Source organism: Canis lupus, chromosome 3 (assembly GCF_048164855.1).
Source record: "Canis lupus baileyi chromosome 3, mCanLup2.hap1, whole genome shotgun sequence".
NCBI lineage: Eukaryota > Metazoa > Chordata > Mammalia > Carnivora > Canidae > Canis > Canis lupus.
Window position 1 is genome coordinate 88,503,037 of NC_132840.1, and position 23,395 is coordinate 88,526,431.

General features: G+C 60.8%; 2 long non-coding RNA genes across 2 annotated transcripts; one reads left to right on the top strand and one right to left on the bottom strand.

Moving 5' to 3' along the window:
- The first annotated feature begins 9,712 nt into the window (after nucleotides 1-9,712).
- LOC140631282 (uncharacterized) lies at nucleotides 9,713-12,004 on the top strand. Its single transcript, XR_012028915.1, has 2 exons — nucleotides 9,713-10,029; nucleotides 11,703-12,004. It is a non-coding gene; the product is annotated as an uncharacterized lncRNA (long non-coding RNA).
- On the bottom strand, nucleotides 11,047-12,131 carry LOC140631281 (uncharacterized). Its single transcript, XR_012028914.1, has 2 exons — nucleotides 11,373-12,131; nucleotides 11,047-11,216 (listed from the first exon to the last, which is right to left on the bottom strand). It is a non-coding gene; the product is annotated as an uncharacterized lncRNA (long non-coding RNA).
- Between the last annotated feature and the right edge of the window lie 11,264 nt (nucleotides 12,132-23,395).

Consider the following 23,395-nt stretch of genomic DNA (forward strand, 5'->3'; position numbering starts at 1 on the left):
AGAGCGGGTCCTCCCCACTCACCACGAGGACGGGACCTCGGTTCAGCCGCTTACGGCTTCTCCAATACAGGCCTCTCGCTCTTTTCCATGACCCAGCAGACTCTCATCCTCCAAACAGCGTCTTAAGTCCTCCTTCCTTCCGGAAACCTTCCAAAACTGGGCACGTGAGGATCCAGCTTCTCTGGCTCCCCGGCCTGGGAATTCTGAGGGGCGTGTTCTCACAACTCCACTTTCAGTACATTTTCTCCCAGTGTGGTTTTGACATTGAATGTGCCACGTAGGCTGTGGTGGGCTGACTCCCGCTGCCCTACTGGAGCTTTCTTCAAATGGATGAACTTTACAGTGTCTTAAACAGAGACTGTGACATGAAAATATTCCTAGGAAGTGTATCCATCTGTCCATCCTTCTGTCCATCCATCCATCCATGCACCCATCCATTCGTCCATCTGTCCATCCATCCGTCCATCTGTCCATCCATCCATCATCCGTCCATCCATCCATTTGTCCGTCTATCCACCCATCCATACATCTGTCCATCCATCCATCCATCATCCATCAACCATCCATCCATCCATTTGTCCACCTGTCTTCCATCCATCTGTCCATCCATCTACCGTCCATCATCCATCCATCCATGCATCCATCCATGCATCCATCCATCGTCCATCTGTCCACCCATCCATCCATCTGTCCATCTATCCATCCATCCATCCATCTGTCCATGCATTTGTCCATCCATCTGTCCATCCATCCATCCATCTGTCCATCTATCCGTCCATCCATCCATCCATCTACCATCCATCCACCCATGCATCTGTCCATCTGTCCATCCAGTACTTGCTGAGTCCTTACATGTGCCCACATTTGTTCTCAGCACCAGGGACAGAGCTGCTGTCAAGGGGGTTGCATCCCAGTGATGCTGACCCAGCGGTGTGAATCAACATTTAATTCAATCTTTGATGGGCAGCCCGGGTGGCACAGCGGTTTAGCGCCGCCCTCAGCCCAGGGTATGATCCTGCAGTCCGGGGATAGAGTCCCACATCAGGCTCCCTGCATGGAGCCTGCTTCTCCCTCTGCCTGTGTCTCTGCCTTTCTCTCTCTCTCTCTCTGTCATGAATAAATAAATAAAATCTTTAAAAAAAATAATCCAATCTTTGGGATATCGGTTGCCCCAGAAATGGAAAATGTCAAGGCTGGAAGGGACCTTAAAGATCATCTAGTAAAACCCTTTCCCAAATGAGGAACCTGAGGCCAGAGGGACCCAGGGGGCCAGAGGTCCCTAAGACGGTCGGTGGCCCAAGCAGACCTGAACCTGAGTCCACTGCCTGGTGCAGTGATACCCCACACTGTGATTTTCCAGGCCTGGACGTGGTGCCCCGAGTGGATGACGTCTGAGGCCGGTGTGGCGGGTTGCAGTCACAGAACAGGGGATACTGTGACATTTCAGGTGACTGGAGCCCAGGGCGAGGGGACCACCTAACAACGGAGGGGCTTCGTGTGTGTGACGCATGGTGACGTCTCAGGGAGGGATGCTTCCGGGGCATCCCGAGGCGGCCGCGGCCTGCGGGTGTTTACCTGGGGTGGATTGGAACCCCCAGTAGGTGAGCAGCCCCATTCCCTGCACTTGCCCCACCGGGTGGGCTCAGGCCACCTGCAACCGCACCTCGAACCTCCTGGGTGCTGCGTGCTGGTTCCTCGGTGCGCGCTCCTCACGCGGGAGCTTTGCAGGACCGTAGCGTGGTGGCCGGCCTGGCCCACGGCGCCCATGCCAGCTGTTACTCATCCTCTTTGGTTTTGTTCCCCAAGCCTCCTGTGTCGTGGCTTCCATAGGAGGTGACGTCTGAGCGGCGCCGGGCAGCCAGGAGGGCGTCTGGTGGCATCTAGGTGGCACGTGGTGACAGCGCTCATTACCTTCTATGTGAGAGCTGATGAGGAATCGTAACATACAGAGTCCTAGAGAGATATATTAGGTGATGAATTTGTGTAAGAATTCTGGAAATCCATAAAAATTTTAAGATGAGAAAATTGAACGGGTTTCCATGAGCATACCTTTTTTTTCTTTCATATATCAGTGTTGGTGCTTAAAATAGCTCCGATTTCTGCCCCGGACTCGCTGATGATTTGTTGGAAGTCTTGATAGGCACCATTGACTGGAGACTTTGTGCACACAAGTAGGCGATAAAGGTTTTAGAACCATTTTCTTACAACCACTTAGAAATTTACAACATTTGAAATTAGACTTAAAGGCTCCAACGGTTCTTCCTTTTCCTTCACTGACTAAAGTAATGTGGGAATCTCTTGCAATAATCTAAATAGACTTCTTATGGGGCTTGTTCATACCCAGTGTTTCCAGATGACGAGTGTGCAGCCAGGGCTGGAGGGCTGCTCAGCGGGAAACCTTTGCCGACGAGCACCTGCCAGGAGCCCACGCTGGGCCTGCCGTGCCCCTGCCGCAGCGGGCGGCTCCTCGGCTGCAGGTGAGGCCGCGGGCCCTCTGGCCAACCGGGCCTGGGGCTGCTGGAGCAGGTGTGCCTGCGACCCCGCACCTCCGCACACATGCACGGAGTGTCACAGCGAGCAGCGTGGCCTGCGTGCCGTGAGGGCTGGAGCCGCCCTTTGGAGCCCCTCCCCCCCTGCACTGCTTGCAATGCCAGGACCCATCTGGCCCTCGGTCCTCGCAGGCTCCCGGGGCTGGACCCACCGGGGCGCCGGGGCCCAGCTGAGCGCATGGCTTCCGAGGCAGCTCTGCATCCTCCCTCTAGCGCCTCCTCCATCTGTCTCATTTTGAGATGACAGTTTTCTCTTACTCAACTGAGGAAGTTGAGACGATCCAGTGGAAACTCCCATTTCCCTTCTTTTGTATGTCAAGTTCTCCATTCCTCATCCCTCCTCTTTCTTGCCTCTGATTTCATCGTGCACGTATTTGCTCATTGCCCAGTGTCTGCTGAGTACACCGCTGGGTGATGCAGGTGCATAGTGTGGATGCAGAAGCACAGGTGGGCTGGGGGAGGTGGGCAGGAGCTCGGCGGATGCTCCTGGCAGCCCCTCGCCCATCCTGGCCGCGTCTGACGCGCTCCCGACCTTTTCCCCGCAACATCTGTGCTGTTCAGCCTTGCAGCTGGCCGCTGTTCCCTCTCGCTGCTGCCGGGTTTACCCCCTCTGCTCCCTCTGGTCCTCCCACCTCACGCGGTCTTCAGCTTCACGCCCTCTGGGCCTGTGTTCTTAAAGGTCACCAAAGACTGTGGCGCTTCCTCAGCCTCCCGTCCCTCAGCCTCTGTGGCATCAGACAGTGATGAGCACCTTTATTCCACGTGACTCCGCATTCTGCTCCCTCCCACCCCCCACTTACTGGTACTGGGGAAACCTGTCTGGAGGGTGAAAAGCGGTAGGAGAGGGGGATGGAGGCCTGAGCGGGAAAGCCAGGGAACCAAGTCTTATATGGACTTAGAGTCAAGGGCTTGTACGTGGTGACCTTTGAGTCTTTGGATTTTCCCCTTTGGTTTTTATCTCTTGGCTTAAGAGGGAGGGAGCATCCTCAGTAGCACAAATGTGCTTTGTGTTTTTTTTTTTTAAATAGTAGGGAGCAGGTTAGGGTCCAGACCTTGTTTTCCACGTCAGTTATTTGGATGAAATGCAAATCTCCAGAGGGGCCAGACGGCTTGGGCTGTCCCCCCAGCCCCGTAGACGGAGAAGCCACAGCAACCTGTCAGGCACCCAAAGCCCTGGCACGTCTCATGGAAGGTTTATTCTCTGCATCGTCGGGACCGGCACAATCCCTTCCTCTTCTGCCCTATAAATGAGGATTTCTCCCAAAAGTGTGTGTAGAGCCTGTGTCTTCTCCTTTTTCTCTGACAACTCACTTATTCCAATGACACGAGCCCTCTCTTCTCTGAAGTTGAAGTCTAAATTCAGAACACTGTAGTCATTGCCTTGTCTAGGTTTTCCCTGAAATCAGGGCCTGAGGAAAGGGCTTGGGTGCAGACCAGGCCGTCTGTTGGGATGATGATGCCCAGGGACCAGGGCGAGAGGCGGGAGCAAGCGAGCCGGGCAAGGAGGAGGGCTTGTCCCCGGGCGCGTAGCTGAGCCCGCCATCACTTCCAGGCCGGTGGTTGGACCGGCCTGGTTGTTGTGCTGGATTGTTCTAGATCTCTTGATGGAAAGTGGAGACTGGAGCTCTGTGATTCCGCGGTTCAGGATTTTCCAGCGCATCTGAGCCCTATGATGCGCGATCCCATCAGAATTTAGCTCCTGTGCAACCTTGCGGTGAAACCCTAATCGCCCGGACGGTGGAGGCTCTCTGCTTGCCCTCTGCCTAGCCTTGTCCCAGGCACCTGGGAACCTACTAAACGCTGGTGAAGGAGGCTGACGCTAACCGTTTCCCAGCCCTTGGTCCTTAGGTCGAGGAAAGCCTTATCTCGGCCATCAGATGTGGCTTCCAAAGGAGAACAATGACAGTGATGACGGTCGTCCACAGCTTTCAGTGACCGCGGCGGTGGCGGCGGCGGCGGTGACCGCGTCTGTATCACCACAGGAACCGTGGTGAGGGCAAGTCAAGTCTTTACAACGGTCGCTAATACAGGTGATGTGCTTGGGCGCCTTGCTCGGCGCTTAAGCATGGGTTGATTTCGGCTCAGGTCGTGATTTTAGGTCGTGAGGTCCGGTCATGCTCTGAGCTCCGCACCGAGTCCGGAGCCTGCTTACGATTTTCGCTCTCCCTCTCCTTCTCCCTCTGCCCCTCCCCCCTGTTCCTGCGCTCGCTCTCTCTCGCTCTCTGTCTCTGTTTCTCTCTTCTCCAAACCATCACGGGGATAAGGCCGTGGTCACTCCTAATTATCTTGATTTTGTAGATGTGGGAGTTGAAGCTCTGAGAAACTAGTCACCTGCCCAAGATCCCACTTCCAGGAGTCAAGTCCAGGTCTTGCATCTCTTCTCTGGATCATGCAGGAAAGGGCAGGGGTGGGGGACGCAGAGAGGCAGAGACCCAGGCAGAGGGAGAAGCAGGCTCCCTGCAGGGAGCCCGACGTGGGACTCGATCCCGGGACTCCCAGGGTCACGCCCTGTGCTGAAGGTGGCACTAAAGCGTGGAGCCACCCGGGCTGCCCCATATTGTCTGAATTCTTAATTCGGCGTTCCGAAGCTCCAGCCCCTCGACTGCAGGGTCGTGCAGGCTGGTGTCAGGGGCCTAGAGACCACCCAGGGGACAGTGTCGATGGACCTTTCTGAGCTGCGGGGGCCACGCGCTGTAGGGAGCCGTGGGCCAGGCCTGTGCCAGCAGCCTTCCCGAAGCGGGACTCAAGGCCGGTTGGTCTACATAATTGCAAAACCTGTTTAAGAGCTCCCACATCTCTTTTTAGTTCTCATATAGTTTCCTTTAAAACCGTCGCGGCCGCCAAGCTTGGGACCGCACAGATGGGCATCGTGGGGGAAACCTGAACACCACCAGTTCGGAACCAAAAGTGAATCAGGAGCGTTACGTTCTGAATGGGAAGCTGGGAAGCAGTCCTGAGAGTGTCTCACTCAATTTATCTGCTGTTTTTCTTTCTACATATGTAAAAGAGTAACATGTAGCAGCAGACGCAGCCGAGATAAACCCAACCAGCTCCCCGGACAAATATAAAACAAAAACCACGTCAGGAGATCGCATTGTGTCCAGATTTAATCAGCAGTTGCTCCTTTCCTAAGAAATAATATGTAAAAAAAACGAAAAAAAAGGCGATACAGTTGTTGCTGTGTCACATTTAGTGAAACGGAGTACGTGAGCCACAGACGGCTGGGGTTCCCCTAAATAGTTCTCCCGTGACGTGTCGTGTAGTTGCACGAGCTCGTTTGGTTGGCAATGCCCCTTGGTAGGGAGGTGATTTTTGGTGTCCATGAGGTTAGGCCGTGGTGTCCAGTCGTCTAGGTAAGTGTCAGTCTAGGTGTTGCCCTGGAAGTATTTTGTAGACTCAACATTTACCATCGGTTGACCGTGAGAGAGAGAAATAGATTATTTTCCATAATGTGGGAGCTGGGAGAGGCTGGTCCAATCGGTTGAAGGCTTTTAAGTCTCCAAAACCGAGCTTTCCAGGCAGCCCGGGTGGCGCAGCAGTTTAGGGCCGCCTTCGGCCCAGGGCATGATCCTGGAGTCCCGGGATCGAGTCCCACGTCGGGCTCCCTGCAGGGAGCCTGCGTCTCCCTCTGCCTGGGTCTCTGCCTCTCTCTCTCTCTCTCTCTCTCTCTCTCTCTCTGTTTCTCATGAACAAATAAAAATAAAATCTTAAGAAACAGAAAAACAAAAAACGAGCTTTCCTGAGAAGAAAGTAATTTTGCGCCCAGACTGTAGCGTCACCTCCTACCTGGATTTCCAACGTGCTGGCCTGCCCCATTGGTCTAGAACCTGCCAGCCCCGCAAATCACACGAGCCAAGTCCTTAAGAGAAGGCTCTCTCTCCCCCATTGGTTCTCTTGCTCTGGAGCCCAGACTGTCATCTTTGAGCAGGTGTTGGATAGAGTCGAACAGCACGACTAACGTGGAACCGAGGACGGGCGCCTTCTGGGCTCACACGGGGAGAGAACCTTCCTTAATGCACCTGCTTTTGCACCAGCTTGATGGGGGGCAGGTGGACTGTTGTTGGTGACGCTCAGCGTCGACCCCACGGCTTCTCCCCACCACGCACAGACCCTGCCGTCCACCCCAGCTACTTTCCACCTCGCTGGGTCTGCCCCTTTGCCTCGGGCTCTGGTCCTTTAGAGCTCAGCGGACCGTCCTCTGAGGCGCCCCTCGCGTCTGCTGGGACCGCAGGACCCGAAAGGCCTGGGAGCGGGGACCTCTGCGGGCGCTGATGTGCTCCCCGCGGCGGGTGCAGGGAGGCCGCCCCACTGCAGCGCGAGTCTCCAGGGTGCGTGGCTCTGGGCCCTGAGCGCAGGCTGACGCGGGCCGCGGGAGCTGGATTACCCGTCTCCCCGGCATGATCCATCAGCCCCTCAACAATGCGTTTGTGACAGTTCATTAGAGTCCGCACGGCGGAAGGACGGCCCTCGTGCGCAGAATTACAAGCCACTGCTAAACAGCGCGTCAGACGGCCTGTTGTCTGCTGTCACCCGGATGTCGTAGCGCTGGCTCGCCTGGCCTGTTAACACTCTGCAGCCTATACTCTGCCGAATGGTTTCAGGTGTGGCTTGATCACTGAGGGAGGGAGCTGCACCTGTCCCCGGGCGGGGCCCCCGGCAGAGAGGAGGAGCCAGGATCCTGTCCCTAGGCCTTGTGACGGGCCTGATGATGGGCCGCCGGAAGCAGCAGGAGCCTGAGCCACAAAACGTGAGTCAGAGGGGCCCCGGGGCCGCGGGGTCAGCCCTTCCTCCCTCGGAGGCTTGCGAGGGACCAGCCCGCTGTGCCTCCGCTGCACCTCCCCCTGCCCCGGGCGCCTGGGGAGTGGCTGCCCGGGAGCAGGCTGCTGTCGGGGGTCTGCGATGGCTGAAGGGCCTCGACCTGGGGGCAGCCCCTGCTGGCCGCACCGACAGTCCCGCAGGCCGCCCCCCAGGGCTCTGGCCCTAATGGGCCACAGCTGCTGCCTGACACTGGGCTCTACCCAGTGAAGCGGGACCTTCCTCCTGTTGTCACCTTACGGGTGGCCTGTCCCGCGCCGAGACCAAGGGCCGTGTGTCCGTGGGGCAGGGACCCTGAGGCCCCACTCTGGGAGCGGCCTCGTCGTTCATGGCTCGTGTCGGTGCCCCCGAGAGAGGCGGTCCGTGTTCTTGTTTGGAGGCACAGCCGCCATGGTGCCCGGGGCTCCCAGGCTGGGCCCCCCTGCCCGGGCTGTGCGCTCGCCGAGGTGCGCGGCCTCTCCTACACACAGAGCGCAGGAAACAGTCCTTGCTTAAACCCTAAAAGAGGAGCAATGATGTAATCAGGTAAAGTGCCCGGTAGGTATGTGGACTGTGTGTGGGGGGGGTTGACTGCTGTGCCCGCCCATTCATTCGCGGTGCCCCCAACCTGGGCAGAAAGCTGCGGCAGGGAGGGCCCTTCCCTTGGGCCTGGGGGCCGGGGGGTGGGGGCATATTTTGGGGTCACCCCCGACTCCACCGGGCGCGCTGCTGCAGAAGGACCTGACCTGGCCACTCAAGAGCCGGGTCCACACGGTGGGGGTGTGTGCCGTGGCCTGCGGCCGGGTCCGAGCTCCTGCCCCATGAACACTGACCTCCTGGTGGGGGCATCGGCTTAGAGTCCGCGGACCGGGGGAGGGGAGAGGGGGAGAAGAGAGGGGGAGGGGGGCTCTCACGGGCGGGCGGGGGGTCGAGGGGCGTTGCAGGGGGCTGGGGTGGGCGGGGGACGGGCCTGGCACCGCTGGGAGCTGTGGATACCCAGTAAGTGGAGTTTAGGCTGCTCAGTGGTTGGTGCCCGTGCTGACCCCCCGCCGTCTCATCCCCGTCCACCCCACCTGCCACCCCGCCTCTGCCCCCCACGCCGTCCCCCCCACTGCCATGGCCCCCCCCATGCCACCCTGCCCTACATGCCATCCCCTGGCCCACCTCAGCCCCCCCATCTGTCCCCCTGTCCCCGCCCCCGTCTGTTGGTGGCGCCGTAGGAGGGGACACCTGCCTCCACGGTTACCGGGCACCTGCTGCAGGCGGGACCCCGCGGCGCCCCAGGGGCTCAGTGACCCGCGCCCGGCCCTCCGGGAGCCCCCTGAATGCTGGCAGCGGCCACCTTGGGCAGCGCCTTCCCCACCTGCACCCTCTCTGGTCCAAGGCCAGGCGGCTGTGGGCGGGCATGAGTGTCCGTGCAATGACAGTGCGCTCAGCCACGAGTCACCAGTGGGCACAGCGAGGACAATGGGAGAACCTTGGAAGCGTCCCCTTGCCCCAGCCCTGAGAGCCGGTCAGGGCCTTCGCCTTCCCTGCGGGCGCTGGGCCTCATGTGGGGGCTTGCTGTTCCTCTTCTGCTTTGCGGTGTTGCTGGCCCTGCCCGAGCTCAGGGCCACCGGCTCCGGCTGCTCCCCCCGCCCCCGCCCCCCTGCTGGGCCGGCTCTGCGCTCCCCTCTGTCCTCCAGCCCCCCTCTGTCCTCCAGCCCGGCCGGACAGGAGCCACCTGCACAGGGCTCTGCGCCTCAGCTCCCGCCCGGACGCCGAGGAGGACACAGTGACTTTCCGGAGACGCTGCGCGCCTGGCAGGAGCATCACTGCGTCCCCAATGCGAATCCCCACAGGACAATGGATAGAGGTTCCTTTGTTGTGACCACAGCAGCGTCCTGATCTGCCTGCGGTGATTAAAGTGTAACCGGGCTGCCGTTTAATTTCATTCCGAGCCCTTTCCTAATTGTGCTGTGTAGACATCTTGGTCCAGGAGCACTCCCTGCCGCTCAGGCCCCGTCGGGGGCTCCGTCCTGGGAGCTGGGCTTCTGCTGGGGAGCGAGCTCCGGGGCGGCCTGTGGGTGCCCGTGCGCACGGCCGCCCTCCTCAGGGACTGCTCTTGTTGTGACTCGGGAGGCCTCTTCCATCCTCCCATCTCCTGATGAAGACGCTCCAACTGCATCTTCGGGAAGACGAGCCCCCCCTGCACCCCCTTCACGAAGGCTGGTGATGCACTTGGCCTGCACTGACGTCGGCGCCGACTGAGGAGCAGCTGCCCTGTGTGCAGAGCTCTCCTAAGCACCCCAGACCTGACCCAAGCCAGAGGGAGGGGCCGAGGCCTCAGGTCAGGGGCGGAGTTTGCAGGCGGAGCTGGGGCAGAGGAGGAAGGCGAGGCTTGGGGGGAGGCCAGCAGGGCGGGGGGGGAGGGGCACCAGGCATGAGTGTAGCTAGGGGGTGGCGGCCGGCAGGCAGGTGGGGTCCCTAGCGGCCTGAGCCCTCTGCTCTCCGTTGGCCACTCGGCCGGAGGCTCGAAGCCCGTCTGCGGGGGGCCCCTCTGGCCAGGCTGCGCCTGCCCTGGAATTGGGAAGAGGCCCGACAACAGGTCGTGAGGCCTACTCGACGCCGTCAGCGGAGAACCCCCGTGACTCCGTTCCATCTTCTTGGCCCCAGGAGGACAAATAAGCATGGATATGGCCTGCAGGTCGGAACAAACGCACTGGCCTCTGGGAGATGAAGGGGTGGGGGCGGAGTAGGGGTGGGCTTGAGACCGGCTTCTGTGGCCCTTACAAATCTGGGATCCCTGGAGATTGCAAAATAGGGACAAAGGAGAAAGGGTGCGGAGTCGACAGGAGGTACATGTGTTGAAGTTGTCAGGGAGGACCTACACGCTTGCTGCGTGAGTGTGAGTGTGAGTGTGAGTGTGCACACGCACCGGGTGTGGGCCGCCAGCTGCCGGGATGAGCCGGGGGGAGCAGGGGCTCCCCATATTGTCTGAATTCTTGATTAAAACAGTAAACATACTTAATTTAAAGAACTGTCGGGATCCCTGGGTGGCGCAGCGGTTTGGCGCCTGCCTTTGGCCCAGGGCGCGATCCTGGAGACCCGGGATCGAATCCCACATCGGGCTCCCGGTGCATGGAGCCTGCTTCTCCCTCTGCCTGTGTCTCTGCCTCTCTCTTTCTGTGTGTGTGTGTGACTATCATAAATAAAATAAAAAAAAAAAAAAAAAAAAAGAACTGTCAGTGGGATCCTGGCTTCTGGTTGAGACTTCTGGAGGGCGTTGTGTTCCCTTTAGAAAAGATTTTTCAAGTCTCAGGTCAAAATCCATTACTTGTTCTAAACTCGGTGTGTAGGTCACAGACAGCATTTAAAAATGAAACGACAAACATTATATGGTTTCATTCATTTGGGGAATATAAAAAATAGTGAAAGGGAATAAAGGGGAAAGGAGGAAAAATGAGTGGGAAATATCAGAGAGGGTGAGAGATCATGAGAGACTCCTGACTCTGGGAAACGAACTAGGGGTGGGGGAAGGGGAGGTGGGCGGGGGGTGGGGGTGACGGGCACTGAGGGGGGCACTTCACAGGATGAGCACTGGGTGTTATGCTATATGTTGGCAAACTGGACTCCAATAAATAAAAATAATAATAAAAAAATAGAAAAAAAATAATAAAAATACAAAATAAAACCGAAACGCACACAAACACAAAGCTGAGCGTTATTTGGTGAAATAAGACAGATTTAATAAGCACGTTGTGCTTTGTGAGGTGAAGGGCCAGCTCTGGGGTCAAACACGGTGCTTTGGGGTGTGGCTGCAGACCTGCTCCTGCTCAGCCGGTTCCTGGGATTCAGACGCTGAGGGACCCCCTGTCCCCCGCCTCCAACTCTCTGGAGCAAAGAGAATAAAGGCCCCAAAGAATCCTTTTTTTTTTTTCTTTTTTCTTAATTTTTTTTTCCTGGTCCGTTGGACCCAAAGCCGCGTTTCTCCCTCTTTTTTCCCAAATGCGCTACGTGCTATGGGTTTGTTGAAAAGGTGCTTCTTACCAGCAGCCTCGGGTGCTATGGAGGCAGTTTTCTCTGCAGAACCGAGAGCTCCCCGAGGGCAGGGCTGCCTCCCCCGCAGAGCTGCGTGCTTGTCCCTCTGCCTGCAACATGGGAACCGGGGATGGAAAGATGCGGGGCCACCTTGTGAGGTCCGTGCAGGAACAGCGTCAGGTTTCCTGTTGACCCAATGCAGCATCGTCAGCAGTGAGCCCCGAGAGCCCACGGGCACAGGCTGCTACTCACAAAACACTCCATGCGAACGCGCGTGTGACCCGGCGGCAAGCCATCGCGCGGGTCGTCCTGGTCATGTTTCTTCTCTGTACTTTACAGTCTCTGAGGTCCTGGAGCCTGTGACCCGGAGGGACGACCCTGAGTGACAACCGGTTCCTACAGATGGCGAGCGACTCCCTGCGTGGTGTCCTTGAATTCCAGCCAGCAAACCCGGAGCCCTCAGCCCTCCCCGCCTGCTGTTTATCACAAGGTCCCGCAGTGCGAGGACCCTGCCCCACGTCAGCGCAGCGCCGGGTACGGGACCACGAGAGGCTGCCGCTGCAACCTCGGCCTGTTCAGCTGCACACCCTGCTTGCCCGACGTCTCCCAACAACCACAATAAAGGCTTTGTTCTTGTTTTCCTCCTGCCCCTTCTGGCTCCCGACAGACCCTGGTACTCCCCGGGTGGCCCGCTGGGCTGGGGCACACGCCTCCGGCTCGGGGGCGAGACGTTACCGAATGTCCCCTCGGTGGCAGTGGCTGCTGGAGTGTGGGCCTCGCCGTGCCCGATGACAACACACCCCGGGGTCACCCCCCAGCCAGGGTCGCCATGTGAAGTGAGTAGGCACTCAAACCCCCCAGATTACTCCGGATTCGTAAAAGTAGACTCCAGCCATTTGGAGGTGCAGGTCTCCCCCTTGCTAACAGGCCTAGGCCTGCAGGGGACCTGTTCTACGAGCACAGCGGCCCCTTGGACGGTGCTCGGGCTCGGAGTCCGCAGAGCGAAGGCGGCGGTCGGCGTGATCCTAGGGCCTCCTGGGCGAGTCCGCTCCAGACCCGCAGATGGTGGTGGTTTTCGGGGCTGAGCACGTGCAAGGGCATCAGCAAGGTGGGGAGCGACTCTGCAATGGGTCAAGCAGCGGAACAATGCTTTCAGACCTTTTCCAGAAGATTCCGGGGCACGTGTCGGGTGCCGCCCGCAGCAGCAGCTCGCTCTCTCTCACAGAAACGCCGCTCATCCTCCCTGCAGGGGCCAGTGGGAAGCTCCTCGGGCCCGTCCGCTCCAGCGACGGTCACGTTGGAGGCTTCGTGCGGTGAGAACGACTTGGCGGCAGGGAACTGTCATCTCGTTTCTGAAGCTCCGGGAGCTCGCCCGGTGGCCAGGGCTCCTCCCGCGGGTTTGGACACTGTGGCGATCTGTTGGGAGACAGGAATGTCCCGAGACAGCAAGGGAAGCGCCTAACGTCGCAGCGAGCCCGCTGGCCCCAGCTGCCCGTGGGTCTGCGGTGGACCCCAGCAGCTCCCGCCGGGCGTGTCCTGCGAGGCTGTTTCTGAGCTCGCGGCCCGGATGGCCCGACCGCGGGACGGCAACGACACACCGCATATACCCACGTCTGCGAGTGGGCCGCGCTGGGAGCTGGGCGGGCAAACTGATTCCATGCAGAGCCGCCCCTGCTGCTGCTGCTCCGCGTGGCCGGCATCTGTGGCCGGCCCTGTGATGTCATCATCTTTTTTTCTTTAAGATTTTATTTATTCATGAGAGACACAGAGAGAGGCAGAGACACAGGCAGAGAGACACAGACACAGACTGTCCCGACCTGGGGACATGGCTCAGCGCGCCGGGTGACGGGGACACGGGGGCCTTGTCGGGAAGCCGCGCCTCCGTAGCGGGCTGTGGAGGGCACAGAGCTCGCTTTCCTGATGAAAGGCTTCAGGCGGCAGCAGGCCGGTGGCGGGCTGTGCTTGGCCGCAGGTGGCAGGTGCCCAGGCCCCCTGGGCGTGCTGGCTCCTCGGAGGGTGGGGCTGCGCTGGTGCAGGAGGTCCTTGTTGGGGACCCCAGGCTGCAGCCTTGCTGCGGGGGGCGCCTGGACGCGGGAGGCTTGGGGGCGCCGAGGGCCGCGTGGGGTCGCCTGGGGCCACCGCACTCCAGCTTACCTTCCCTGAGGCTCAGCCTCTTCATCCTTATCTCCAAGGATTGTCCTAAAACTTAAATGAGATTAAGCAGGCGAAGCTTTCAAAGTGCTTCCCTCCATCAGGCTCATCAAGGACGCTGCTTAGGAGCAGGTGCCGCATCCCTCCGCCCCCCCTCCCCTCCCAGCTGGTCCCGGGCAGGTTAGGGCCTGATGAGCAGTGCTGACCCACTACTGAGGCAGGAGCCAGGGCGCAGCTCCTGACCCCACAGGTGGGGCCAAGGCACCGTCACGAGCGGCTCCTAATGGTCCAGGAGGGGACGCGAGCGGCTCGAGGGGCAGGTGAAGGGGAGCAGTTGGATTATCCTTTCTCTCCTCCTCTAGAGAAACGTGAGATTTCTGGCCTGGAGGACAAAGTTCCCCCCTCACAAAAAGGAAGACAGTTAAAGCTTCCTTCTGCTGCAGGGTAACAAGGGGAAGATGCCCCTCCCCTCAGGAGGTGGCCGCTGGCTTTCCCCACCCGAGCAGAGCAAGCTTTCCCTCACTGCCGCTGGCTCACTCATCCCGAGCATTCATTTTCTTTCATGAGCAGAATTAATGACTTTAGTCAATTTCTGGTGCTCGTGAAGTGGTGCCTTTCATCACCAAGGTTAACAGCTCCCTGTGGCAGGTCCCTGCTCCGCTGGGACGGATGACGCCCCCCGGGGGCTCAGGGCAGCCCGCACCCGTCCTGCTCCTGGGACACCAGATGTGTCCTCTTCCTTCAACCCACAATCTCTGCCCCTGTTAGTCCTCCAGCTTCAGGCTCGCCTCTCCCAGGAGTCCTCCCCGATTACAACCACCCTGTGATGTCATCATCTTTTTTTCTTTAAGATTTTATTTATTCATGAGAGACACAGAGAGAGGCAGAGACACAGGCAGAGAGAGAAGCAGGCTCCATGCAGGGAACCCGATGTGGGACTCGATCCCGGGACCCCGGGGTCACGCCCTGGGTCAATGGCAGGTGCTCAACTGCTGAGCCCCCCAGGTGTCCCTGATGTCATCTTCTTAAAACACTTGCACGAGCCCGTGATGGGGAGACAGCCAGCCCTGTGGGGCCACGCTGGGGAGCTGCTGACCAAGGCCCCTCACCCAGGGAAGGAGGTGCGTTGAAGCGTGTCGCGGGTCACGGCTGGAGCCAGGGCCTCCCCCCGTCCGCTCGGGGTCTCTTCCTGCAGCGCAGTGCTTACTCCGGGGCCTGGCCCCTCGCAGCCCGCTGGCCCGATGCAGCCCGCTGCCTGCTCCTGTGAATGCGATTTTACTGGCCCGAGCCCTGAGCATCCCCAGTGCACTGGCCGGGCTGCTGCGTGCGATGCCGGCCACGCGGAGCAGCAGCAGCAGGGGCGGCTCTGCATGGAATCAGTTTGCCCGCCCAGCTCCCAGCGCGTTGGCTATTTGCGGTGAACCGTCCTGACGCTCAATCTCCACCAAAACGTTCCCGCCCTCAGAGCCGGGCGGTTGAGTCTCAGGGTAGCCGGTGTCACCGCGCTGAGAATCAGGCCGTCAGGGCACCGTGTTTGGATCCTGGGTCAACCCGGTGGCCAGTGGCTGCACAGCAATAGAATAGTAAGAGCAGCAACGGTTCTATCGGCTCGGCCGTTATCATGTGACAGCCTTGGGGTTGGGCTTGCAAAATACATGATTTCATTCTCACAGAAATATCTGGAATGTGGGTATTTTTATCCTCATTTTACAGATGCTGAAACTGAGGCTCAGAATAAGTGGTGAGCCTAAGGACCATGTTCACCCTCTAGGAAAAGAAGAGGATATAGAAAACCAGTAGCGGGGTCCCTGGGTGGCTCAGGGTTGAGCGCCCGCCTTCAGCCCAGGGCGTGACCCCGGGGTCCTGGGATTGAGTCCCGCGTCAGGCTCCCTGCATGGAGCCTGCTTCTCCCTCTGCCTCTCTCTCTCTCTCTCTCTCTCTCTGTGTCCCCCATGTAAATAAATAAAATCTAAAAAAAAAAAAAAAGAAACAAAACAAAACAACCCAGTAGCCTAAACGGAGCTGAGTGCTCCCCCCACCGTGTAACCGCAGTGCGGAGCTGGAGACGCGAAACATGGTGGGGGGCCCGGAAGCTCCTACCCGGTGTTTGCAGGTCCCCGCTCAGGCTTCCGTCACCACAGGTCCCCAAGGGGCAGGCAGGTGTTTGGCTGGCGCCCCGCTGCCCCCAGGAGAATCGGGACTCAGTGCTGCTGAGGGGCAGAAGGCCCTGGGAAGGCGGGTGCGAGTGTCTGCTGCTTCCCCGCCCGCGGACACGCCGGGCCTCACGGGGCTCACGCTGCATCCACGTCACTCCCACGCGCTCGTCGGGCCCAGTCGCTGCCTCCAGCCCAGGGGCCAGGCCTCCCCCCCCACCCGCCCCCGTCAGTCCCAGACATGGCTGCTTAGAGCCTGGCGACCCATGCACTGGGTGTGGGGCTGCCCCTTCCTAGGCTGCCCAACGCATCCCTGTGGAGGAGGATGCAACAACCACAACGACAAGAAAACCAGCCCTCCAGCCGGGGGAGGGGGCGATTTCAGAGCTGACTGGTGCACGAGGGGGGGTTAGATTCTGAGGGCGGGGACGGCAGGCCTTGCCCCCCGGATGGTGGACCCAGTAGCTTCCTTGGCTGGATGCGCGGCCCCTGCTCTGTGGCTCGTGGGAGCGGCTCCTTGGGCGGCGTGCCCTCGGGTCTGCTTCACGGGGGTCCTCGCTCTCCATCGCCCTCCTGCCCCTTGGAGTCATGGGCGTCCTCGCTCGCCATCACCCTCCTTCCCCTTGGAGCTGGGCATGAGGTAGCTGGTCCTTCCTAGGGATGCCCAATTTCAACGTCTCAATGAGGGGGTGCGGGCCATGGCGGGGGGAACTGCTCTGCGGCCTTTGCAGCTCAAGTTGCTACAGACTGGGCTTCAGGCTGCTCTGGAAACGTCCCCTTAAAACCCAGATTGGCTCCTGGTCTATTTGTCTCTGAGCATTGCGATGTGCAAACGCCCACAACCACGATGTTTTTGTCTAGAATTTTTGTGTCTTTCATGCCCTGGCCCCTTTAGCTCGGTCCCCCCACCCAGCTCGTGACATAAGGGTGAGCGCGCTCATGACCTCCGGGTGCTTCCGGGGCAGAGACTGCATCTTCTACGGGGAGCTCTGTGTAAAGGGACTCGACGAAGGCCTGGGGCCCTACTTCTATTTTCCCTTGCAATTCCCACCTTGAAGCCTCCTCTAGGGCCACTTCCCTCCGGGGTGCAGCACTCTTCCGAGACTTCTTGGCTTTGTGAGGACCTTCCCCGAGCTGCCCGGCAGTGTGGTTCCCACGCGCTCACATGCCCGCCCGGCCTGGGGGATGCCACCTCTCCCGGGGGTACTTGGGGGGGTGAGGGGGGTAGTTGGACCATGCCTGCACCCGATGCCTTCCCTGCCCCTCTGCCCACCTCAGGAGGCCGCAGCCCAGCTGCCCGCGCTCCAGGGGTGCTTCAGCCCCTCACAGAGCTCCGGCAGGTCCACAGTCCGGGTCCGCGCCGTGTGCACCCCGTCCGATCGCAGATTGCCACCGGGGAGGTGTGTGGGGCTTCTCGCGGAGACCTACCCAGTGGCCTGCACGGCCCCCGCCTGGGGTGGCCCCTCAGAACTGCCAAGCCCCACGCGACGGTCCCGGTTGCTCCGTCTGGAAGAGGCTCAGAAGATCATTCTGCTGCATCCTGGGGCCGTTCCAGGAATGAAATGAGATATGGGATAAAGTGTGATGATATTTGAGGTTATCGTTAACCTGCTTTCCCTCCTGGGAAGCCCATTTGCATTTTAAGCAGAACTTGCATCGTCCAGAGCCAGACGGAAAGGACTCATGTTGACGGGGCACAGTCCAGGCACCGCGCCGGCCGGTATTGGAAATGCGGGAGGACAAACGCGGTAACCTCCAGCCCCTTTGCCATCACCCTTTAGAATCCCCTCCCCGCCCGAACCCGTCCTTCAGGATGCTGCCACCAGGCTCGCCCGCTGTGCTGGACGCCCCTCCAGGAAGCACCGTTCCGGGGGGCCCGGGCCTGGGGCTAGTAGGCTTTCCCCGGGCGCCGCCCCCCAGGAGCACCGTGGCCGCCGGAGCCCCTCTGCATGCGGGACGGAGGGCGGGGGGCGGCCCGGGCATGCACGGCCTCCCTGCCCGGTGCTGGCTGGCTCGGCGGGCTGCGGGGAGAACCAAACACCCGGGGGGACACCGTGAGGGTGCCACTGGCAGACGTGGAGGGCTGCGCTCTGCGTGCGGGAAAGGAGGCCGAGCATGCGGCGAAGCGGCAGGAAAGCCCCGTCTCCCTGGGCCTCTCCGACCGAGGTGGGATCCGTCCTCGGGCCCAGGCCTGGGAGCCCCTCTGGGTGCCAGAAGTCAGGCCGACCTGTAACAAGCTCCGTTTAGGAAGGACATGGGGCCATTTTCTGCATAAAGTGGCCCTTTGCCCAAGTGATTCTATAATACAATGACAAAAGGTACAAATACGGAAATGAAATTCCCCGAATCCTATCACGGCGAGTGGTGTTGGCGGGTGTCTGTGGCCTTCCTGACCTCTCTCCACGGACACCCACAGAACGACAGGGAAGTCACCTCTCAGACGTGGAGTCATACTCTTTATGGCATGTACCCCCCGTCTCCCCCTTAGTTTTTGTGGGGCATGTCTACCTTTGGCAGCTGGGACACCCGTGTGAATCTTCAGCTCTAGAAACTTCTACTTTTGTAAAGAATTCTTTTGCAAGGCAATGGGGGTTGTTAAGCTATGAGCGGAGGCCTGAGCTTTGTCCGGTCGGAAAGGTTCCCGTGGGGCATCCTCCTCTGTCCTGAGGGCTCCGGGCCCCACACCTGCCGGTGTCCTGTGTGCGAACCCAGGAGCCCTGCTGTGCGGGCCAGTGAGCACCCACTGGGGGCTGGAGGGGGTGGGAGTCTGCACAGGTGACGCCGGGCTCCCGTCCAGTGCCCACCTGTCGACGGGCAGAGGAAGTGCTTACCGAAAAAAAAAAAAAAAAAAAAAAAGGAAGTGCTCACCGGCACTGTGGGGGCTCCACCTGAGGGGTCCCCATGTTCGGTCGGCAGGGGTCACCGAACCTGGGCCAGAGGCTGTGGACCTGGGGCCGGAAGCCAGAGGTCCGGGTCCATTTTCCTTTGATGCCCTCGGCCCAGGCCCCGGTGTCTCAACAATTCACCCTCCTGTTGCCAAAGGACTGTGGCTGAAAGGAAGCGCGGACGTGGTCGCCTCCTCGCCTACGGTCTTCAGCAATTCCCCGTGTTCCGAAGGGAGGTGTGTGGGGCCTGTGGGGCCCGGTTCCAGAACCTTCTCTACCCGTAGCCCCCAGGGAGCCGTGTGCGGCTAGGAGGAACTTCTGCAGGCGACCAGTTCTCCCCTGCAGGCCCTTCGTCCCTTTGGGGGGCCCGCACGGCCCCTCTGGCCACGTCCCAGCCCTTCTGACGGCCAGGCTGAGATGCTCGCTCTGGGGCCTGTCGGGCCCTGCCTCCTGGCCCGAGCTGGGGATCACCTGGGGCCCTGGGCTCCAAGGCCCGGACTCCGCTGGACTCATGCAGTCGTCCCAGTATTGTGGAATGGGGTTCACTGGGGTCATTATCTCCTCTCAGTGCTGGCTTGGTGGGGGACCCATGTGCTCCCTGAGGAGAGTGGGGAGCAGGGACGGCTCCGGTGACCAGGTCGGGCTGGGCGGAATGAACTTGACCACCCCATGCCGGGTGGCTGGGACCTGGGGGTGGCTGTGAGGGGCCGTCGGGGTGCCTGGAGCCTGGCTGGGGGGCAGGTGGTGGCTGTGAGGGGCCGTCGAGGTGCGTGGAGCCAGGATGGAGGTAGGGGGAGGCTGTGATGGGCTGTTGGGGTGCATGGAGCTCGGCTGGGGGGCAGGGGGTCTGTGAGGGACCTCAGGTCGTGGAGCCCAGCTGGGGCCTGGGGGCAGCTGTGAGGGGCTGTCGGGGTGCGTGGAGCCAGGATGGGGGGCAGGTGGTGGTTATGAGGGGACATCGGGGTGCGTGGAGCCCGGCTGGGGCCTGGGGTGGCTATGTGGGGCCGTCGGGGTGCGTGAAGCCAGGATGGAGGTAGGGGGCGGCTGTGATGGGCTGTCGGGGTGCGTGGAACCCTTGGCGCCCTGGTCACGGCCCAGCGCTCTTCCCCGTGGTCTGCAGACCCAGACTCTGGCACCATGTGCAGCGGGCCCCGTGACCTTGGGGGAATCGCTTTGGTTTCTGGGCCTCCGGCTTCCCGGATGTGCAAGCAGCAGTGAGGCGAGTGCACCGGGTCATGGCACCCACGCCCTGCGTCTAAGGGGCCGACCCAACAGTGCCTGGGAACTTGGCTGAGGAGCTTCGGCTCCTCAAGGGCAAGGCCTCCAAGCGCGCACTGAGCGACCAGGTCTTAGCAGGTCAAGGAAGTCTATGCCTTGACACCATCCACGCTGCCAGCCTGGGGCCCCGGGCTCCCCGCGTCTGCAGAGCTGCCTTCTAGGACGCAGAGGCCTGGGGAGGGAAAGGAGAAGGGGGCAAGGAAGGCAGTGCCTGCGCCCCACGGAACTTTGGGGGAACCAGGGCCTTTTAGTCACCGGTCAGGGCCTCCCCTGGGGCTCACAGGAAAGCCAGAGTGACAATTGCACAAGCCAAGGCTCCTTAGCTGCGTCTGTCACAGCCCCTCCCCCTGGGGGACAGAGCAAGGGAGTCAGGCTCCTGGCCTCCGGGCCTTACCCCACCTCTGCCCTCTCTCCATCCCTCCCCCCCACCTGCACAGCCAAGTCTCCCGGGTAAGGGGTGCAGCCTACTGGGTGGGCCTCCACCAGGGGGGTTTCCCAACCTCTTCAGGACATCTACAACCATGAGAATCCTGGAATCTCTGGTTGATATTCCACAAAGCCTAATAAAAAATTGAGTTTCGATTGGCGTTAAGGCTGTAAAGGGTAGCTGACGTGCCAAGGGCTTCAATACGAGCTTGAGTTGTGGGAACTTGGTGCGCTTATGTCATGCCTAATGGCGACCCCGATGAGCACTCGTAACATCCACTGAGTTGTTTTTTTTTTAAAAAAAGGAGACGGAGCAATTAAAGATGATCCAGTAAACAATTCTTTGCAACATCAGACAGACGGAATGCAATATTAAAGGTCTGGAATGATGGGGAGGAGAGGCCTGGAAGCCACAGGCTCCTTCCTCCCTCATCTGGGAAGTGAGGAACCTACACACAGGACGGGTCAGCACAGGCCAGGGGGGTGGGACCTCCGGGCCTCTGGTTTTTCCTCGACTGTGTAGGACACGTTCTAGTGCCCGAGCACGTGACGCCTGTGCTTTTTGGGGCTACAGAGACTCCAATGAGCAGCGCAATCAAGGTTGGGCCTGACTCTCGGGCCGCAAGGGCACTTCCATGCCATTGCCAAGGTCCAGTCATTCCCCAAGTGCCCTGGTGCCTTTTTGGGGAGTGTGCTCCGATGAAAACGTCATTCTGCGAGAGGGTTCTACTCTGCTAACGCCCTGAGCTCTCGCTGCAGAGGTTCCAGAGTGCGGTTTCCCCAAGTTGGGTGTGAGAGGAGGACTGGCGGCCCCGAACCCTGCCGAGGGGGGAAAGACGCCCGCTACCGAACGTATGGACGTCCCGGATGCCAGGGAGCGGATGGCCGAGAAGTGTATTCTACCCCGTATGATGGGGTCTGATGAGCGGTGAGGGCATGGGGGTGAACAAGGTGCCAGGGGCCGCTGGGCGCCCAGGGGTATGTGCGCGATTAAAATAGCAACAAGCACAGGGCCCTGGGTGGCTCCGTTGGTTAAGCGGCTGCCTTCAGCTCAGGTCGTGATCCCCGGGTCCTGGGATGGAGCCCCCGGCTGGGCTCCCCGCTCAGGGGGCCTGCCTCTCCCTCTGCCCCCCGCCCCTCCTGTTGTCTTGCTTTCTCCCTCAGATAAATACAGTCTTTAAAAAAGTAAAATAAAATCATAGCAGGCACACAGTAAATATTTAGAAAACATTTTTGGAGGAGTAAGATGTAGAGACAATGAATGTTGTATTTGCTGCATAAACAGCAATATTAGCCTGTGGAGGAAGGTGCCATCATCATTGCTCATTTGGGAATCAAAGAAGAGCCAGGAAGTCATGAATTCAACATCTCAGGGGATAATAAACCTGAGAAGGCCTGCAGGCTGAGGGCAGGGCCTGGCAGAGACAGCCTGCAGGGGGAGGGGAGAGGGGGGTGGAGATACAGCCTGCAGGGAGAGGGGAAAGGGGGGGTGGAAACAGAGCCTGCAGGGGGAGGGGAAAGGAGGGTGGAGACACAGCCTGCAGGGGGAGGGGGAGCAGGGCAGAGACAGCCTGCAGGGGGAGGGGAGAAGGGGGTGAAGACACAGCCTGCAGGGAGAGGGGAGAGGGGGGTGGAGACACAGCCTGCAGGGGGAGGGGGAGCAAGGCAGAGACAGCCTGCAAGGGGAGGGGAGAAGGGGGTGGAGACCCAGCCTGCAGGGAGAGGGGAAAGGGGGGGTGGAGACCCAGCCTGCAGGGGGAGGGGACAGCAGGGGGGAGACCCAGCATCCAGGGGGAGATTGGAGGGGGGTGGAGACACAGCCTGCAGGAGGAGGGGGAGCAGGGCAGAGACAGCCTGCAGGGGGAGAGGAGAGAGGGGCAGAGACACAGCCTGCAGGGGGAGAGGAGAGAGGGGCAGAGACACAGCCTGCAGGGGGAGAGGAGAGAGGGGCAGAGACACAGTCTGCAGGGGGAGGGGACAGCGGGGTGCACCCAGAGCGAGGTGGTGCAGTCCACAGTGTGCCTGGAGGCGGCTGGTCAGGTGAGGAGGCTGAGGCAGGGCTGCCCGCAGGGAGGGGTGTCGTGTCCCTGCTGGGAGGACCCGCCGGTCCCTAACCCCGCTGGCCTGGAGGGTGGAGGGCCCTGCCCCCGGCAGCCCGCGTCCTCGCCTGGTCCCTCGTGTGGCTGCCCGCAGACCCCGCCGGGCAGGTGTGCCGTGGGCTGGAGGGAGCCGTCCGTGGCCTCACCGAGGGAGGATCCCTGGTGGGAGGGCGCGGAGCTGTGTCCCCCTGGGTCATGGGTCGGGAAGGCGGCCACGAGGCTCCTGGGCGTGCAGCCCATGCTGGTGGCGGGAGCAGCCGGGGCGCAGCATCTGCAGCTGGCCGCACCGCTGGCACCGTGTGGCCCAGGGCCCACTCCCACCCGGGACCGGACCCCTGTGGGGCGGCTGTATGCTTTCCACGGCCTGACAGACTGTGACGTCTGCCCTGGGCTCACAGCCTCCAGGGACACCTCGTTGCGGGGTCAGGAGGCCAAGGTGCAGGGTTTGAACCCAGTCCCCTGCTGCACCTGCTCTGTTTGTTCCCCTCCATGTGGGGGGCACGCTGGCGAGACCCGGCCCAGGCCTGGTGAACCCCCGCGGGCTGGGACGTGGGCTTGTCGGGTCACCACCCAGGGGGCCGCCGGCCGCCGACGCTGTTTCCCTCCCTGCCGCCCCGCAGCCGCCCCGCACGCACCCCACAGGCGCCCCGCAGGCCACCGGCGCTCCTGTGCCTGGACTCCGCGGGGCCCGGGAGCGGCTGCCGGCGGGACTCGGGGACCAACGCAGGTGGGAGGACGTGCCCAAGCTGGGCTGGGCTTTGGGGCTCCATGCTGCGCGTGGATCCAGCTGGGAACCCGCTTGCCCACAGTGCCGGGGCCACCGCTCCCGCGGAGCTGCAGGTCCTCCGCAGCGGGGGGCTGGGTGCAGCCAGGGTGACTGCGGGGGCCGCCGGCGCGGGCAGATCCTCCCAGAGACCCTGCTCCCGGTGCCCCAGCGCCAGGGGGCAGCCCGTGTGCACGCAGCTCACTGGCCTCCTGGGGCCCTGAACGCGCGTGGATGGAGTGGGTCCCAGCGACACTGTGCCCTGCAGGGCGCTCCG